The sequence below is a fragment of the Schistocerca serialis genome, unplaced genomic scaffold (assembly GCF_023864345.2).
Source record: "Schistocerca serialis cubense isolate TAMUIC-IGC-003099 unplaced genomic scaffold, iqSchSeri2.2 HiC_scaffold_213, whole genome shotgun sequence".
NCBI lineage: Eukaryota > Metazoa > Arthropoda > Insecta > Orthoptera > Acrididae > Schistocerca > Schistocerca serialis.
In genome coordinates, this window is record NW_026047777.1 from 67501 (window position 1) to 72500 (window position 5000).

Below are 5000 nucleotides of genomic sequence, written 5' to 3' on the forward strand. Positions count from 1 at the left end.
CAGGCTTGCGGATGCCCTCAGGTGTACGGAGGTGGGGCTCCACAGAGACATTGAAGCCCCTCTGCGCGAGTCCACGGGCGACATAACGCACTACAGCGTCATGGCGCTTGACCCGGGACCCGTGCGTCCTAAAGCAAGCCTGAAGTACGTGGTTGGCGGTCTCCACGGCCTGGCACCCCGCGCGGCATCTGGTGTCCGCCTCCCGCCCGCGACTGCGCCGTGCCTTCGTAGGGAAGGCGTTGATGCGGGCGCGGAGGGCGTCGATGTATTCACGCCCAGATAGCAGGCGACTGGTGTCGGCGACCCGCTGATGTTGGCCACTGACGGCGGCAGAAGATGACAATGCCGCACCGTCAATGGCGATGTGTAGGCGCGCCGCCCACATTTCCCCAACCTGCGTTGACGATTTGAGGAGGTGGCCCTCCCACATTAGGTGGCGCTCCAGCACCTCGATCTCACGCTGTACCTCATCCATGCCTGCACCGTCGCAGGCTGGCCCTATCTTCTTCAGCGCCAGGAGACGGGACCGACGGAGGGTCGGACCCATCCATCGGCAAGATGGAATGCCGAGGCCCCCCTGGGCAACAGGAGCGTGGAAGTATCCCAGGGGGGTGTCCGCCGGAAGGCGGAACCATCTCCTGACGGCGGCCCGGATGGTAACGTCGGCCGACTTCAATGCACCCACCCGGGTGCGGCTGAGGGCCAGCCCGTGGTACAGGCCAGGGAGAAGTACGTTGGTGAGAGCGTGGAGGCGCTGTTGCGGCTTCAGCGGAGCTCGGGAGATGACGTCAAGCTGCTCCACCAGGTGGCTACGTGGATTGAAGACACAGCGACCCGCCGTGGAAAATTGCAGCCCCAGGTACCGGAAGGTTTCACCCACACGCAGGGCAGGCATGGTGGTATTGCCTGCTGTGAAGGTGACATTGCTGTCCACCTTCACCTTCTTCTCGCGCCCTGACGCGACTAAGGCGAGGGTGAAACACTTCCGGGCGTTGATCTGCAGCCCCAGGTGGGCGAGGGCTGCGGTAGCTGCGTCGATGAGGGACTGCAAGCCCCTCGGGGTCGCTGCAAACAGCAAGACGTCATCTGCAAAGGCCGCCGCGTTGACTCTGCGACCGAGGATCCGAGCTCCGATGTGGGAGGGCAGTTGGCCTAAAACGTAGTCCACCGCAAAGTTGAACAGGAGGGGGGAGAGGGGATCGCCCTGGCGAACGCCCCGTGCTGGCTGCACAGACACGCCCACGCCGGCGCCGTCCGCTATCACTGTCGTGCTGCCCTCGTAGCACCGCTCGACATACTCGACAAAGCAATCCGGCAGGCCATGCGCCTTCAGCACGGGGCGAAGGGCAGCATGATCTACCGAATCGAATGCCTTAGATACGTCGATCGATGCCACAAAGACAGAGCGGCAGGAGCGAACTGCGTCGGTGAGAGCAGTGTCCAAGATGAAGGTATTTTCCAACATCCCATCCCGAGGGATGAATGCCCGCTGACGTTCGTCCACAGCACATGCGCGCATCAGGCGTGACGCGAGAACCTTGTGAAAGGTCCGCGCCAACACCGAGCAGACCGTAATGGGGCGAAAGTCAGCGGGGGATGTTGGTGCAGCCGTTTTCGGGAGAAGGGACGTCCGCGCGCGAAGCAGGCGTTCCGGAAGGGCGCGGGCCAGAAGGAAGAGATTCATCACTTTCACCAGGACTTCGTGCGGCAGGCGCCGCAACTCCGCTGGGGTAAGGCCGTCCGGCCCGGCTGCTGATCCCCTGGGCGGCAACGCGGCGGCGACCTCCTCATGTGTGACCGGCCCCCATATGCACTCGAGAGCGACAGGCTCTGAGTGCGGGAGGAGGCGGTCACGAATGAAGCCCGCCGTGGAGATGGGCTTCTTGGTGAAGAGGTCCGCCCAGAAGTCCAGCAGACCAGGGATGGCAGGTGGCGGCTGGAGCAGGGTGCCATCCAAGAGGCCGCGCACGCAACGTGCACGCGACCGTCGGAAGGCATCCTGCGTTCTCGCGTACTCCCAGCGGCGCCGCTTGCGCTTCTGCGTCGGCGGCGCGGCAGGCGGCCGCTTCGATGGTTGGCGCGGCCGCTGTGTCCTGGTGATCGATCTCTCCCCTCTGGACCCGACCGACGCAAGGGCATCCGGGAGCATGCCCAGGATGACATCGGGCGGCGTGCCCCGCCCCAGACCTATGACACGATCCAGGGCAGAGAAACGCTGGGCGGAAGCGGGTAGCCCCGCCAGATGCTCCCAGATGGCGGCGTCAGTCGGCCCCTCCGGCGGCGGCCCGGTGGTGTCGGCCGCGAAGTCCTCGGCTGCGTCGACGGGCGGCGCAGCGGCCTCGCCCGCGTCAGGCAGCGGGCTCGCTGCTCCCCGGCGGGACGCCGGCTCTTCCCCCCGACCGATCTCAAGCGCCTCCATGAATTGGCGGACAAGCTGCTTGTGGGCAGCTTGCCGCCGTCGGCACTTGATTGCCTCGAGCGTTCGGTCGGGGAACATCCTGATGAGTTCTTGATTGACGAAGAAGAACCGGGCGTCCCTCTCAAGGAACAGTTCGGCCTCCGCCTTGGCGAGCGACAGGACTTCTTCCTCCGTCCACCTCGCGCGATGCCTCTCCGTGACGATCTCCGCGTTGGCGGCCGCAAGATGTTGGCGGCGGCGATGGACCCCGAGACCGTTCTTGGTTGTAAAGCTGCGGTGGCACTCACTACAGGTATACATAGCTGCAAAAGTTACAAGATTTTCGGCACGGCCGGTTGGCCGGCTAGGTGCTGGGGGAGTTGGGGTGGCACCTTCAGCGGAAGGGCCACCACTTATTCTCTGCTTACTGCCCCCAACTAAAAAAGGGATAGTGCGAGGGGGGGCTGGTAACCCCCCCAAGCCCCTGGTGCGGTCTTCCACTCTGCGAAATCAGCGGGCCCACGAGAAGGGGAGAAGACCGCAGGAGAGGAGAGGCTAAGAGGGCTAGGCCCATGTATTGCGCGTCACTCTCCCTGTAACTATAACCCAAGGAAGGCACCTCGCAGCAGCAGCACGACTACATCAAGACCGCACTTCGAGAAGCCAAGTCCGGATGCAGCCACACCGCCGCCACTTGGCCACCTTAAGAGAGTCATAGTTACTCCCGCCGTTTACCCGCGCTTGCTTGAATTTCTTCACGTTGACATTCAGAGCACTGGGCAGAAATCACATTGCGTCAACACCCGCTAGGGCCATCGCAATGCTTTGTTTTAATTAGACAGTCGGATTCCCCCAGTCCGTGCCAGTTCTGAGTTGATCGTTGAATGGCGGCCGAAGAGAATCCGCGCACCCGCGCGCCCCCGGAGGAGCACGCTAAGGCGGACGCGGCCTCGCAGCAAGGAAGATCCGTGGGAGGCCAAGGCACGGGACCGAGCTCGGATCCTGCACGCAGGTTGAAGCACCGGGGCGCGAACGCCGCGCAGGCGCGCGCATCCTGCACCGCCGGCCAGCACGAGGCCAACCAACGGCGAGAGCAGACCACGCCCGCGCTAAACGCCCGCACTTACCGGCACCCCTACGGCACTCACCTCGCCCAGGCCCGGCACGTTAGCGCTGACCCACTTCCCGACCAAGCCCGACACGCCCCGATCCTCAGAGCCAATCCTTATCCCGAAGTTACGGATCCAATTTGCCGACTTCCCTTACCTACATTATTCTATCGACTAGAGGCTCTTCACCTTGGAGACCTGCTGCGGATATGGGTACGAACCGGCGCGACACCTCCACGTGGCCCTCTCCCGGATTTTCAAGGTCCGAGGGGAAGATCGGGACACCGCCGCAACTGCGGTGCTCTTCGCGTTCCAAACCCTATCTCCCTGCTAGAGGATTCCAGGGAACTCGAACGCTCATGCAGAAGAGAAAACTCTTCCCCGATCTCCCGACGGCGTCTCCGGGTCCTTTTGGGTTACCCCGACGAGCATCTCTAAAAGAGGGGCCCGACTTGTATCGGTTCCGCTGCCGGGTTCCGGAATAGGAACCGGATTCCCTTTCGCCCAACGGGGGCCAGCACAAAGTGCATCATGCTATGACGGCCCCCATCAACATCGGATTTCTCCTAGGGCTTAGGATCGACTGACTCGTGTGCAACGGCTGTTCACACGAAACCCTTCTCCGCGTCAGCCCTCCAGGGCCTCGCTGGAGTATTTGCTACTACCACCAAGATCTGCACCGACGGCGGCTCCAGGCAGGCTCACGCCCAGACCCTTCTGCGCCCACCGCCGCGACCCTCCTACTCGTCAGGGCTTCGCGGCCGGCCGCAAGGACCGGCCATGACTGCCAGACTGACGGCCGAGTATAGGCACGACGCTTCAGCGCCATCCATTTTCAGGGCTAGTTGCTTCGGCAGGTGAGTTGTTACACACTCCTTAGCGGATTCCGACTTCCATGGCCACCGTCCTGCTGTCTTAAGCAACCAACGCCTTTCATGGTTTCCCATGAGCGTCGATTCGGGCGCCTTAACTCGGCGTTTGGTTCATCCCACAGCGCCAGTTCTGCTTACCAAAAGTGGCCCACTTGGCACTCCGATCCGAGTCGTTTGCTCGCGGCTTCAGCATATCAAGCAAGCCGGAGATCTCACCCATTTAAAGTTTGAGAATAGGTTGAGGTCGTTTCGGCCCCAAGGCCTCTAATCATTCGCTTTACCGGATGAGACTCGTACGAGCACCAGCTATCCTGAGGGAAACTTCGGAGGGAACCAGCTACTAGATGGTTCGATTAGTCTTTCGCCCCTATACCCAGCTCCGACGATCGATTTGCACGTCAGAATCGCTACGGACCTCCATCAGGGTTTCCCCTGACTTCGTCCTGGCCAGGCATAGTTCACCATCTTTCGGGTCCCAACGTGTACGCTCTAGGTGCGCCTCACCTCGCAATGAGGACGAGACGCCCCGGGAGTGCGGAGGCCGCCGCCCCGTGAAGGGCGGGGAAGCCCCATCCTCCCTCGGCCCGCGCAAGGCGAGACCTTCACTTTCATTACGCCTTT

General features: G+C 62.5%; 1 pseudogene; it reads right to left on the reverse strand.

Moving 5' to 3' along the window:
• LOC126444016 (large subunit ribosomal RNA) overlaps window positions 1–5000 on the reverse strand; it is a 7960-nt pseudogene that overhangs the window by 1976 nt on the left and 984 nt on the right.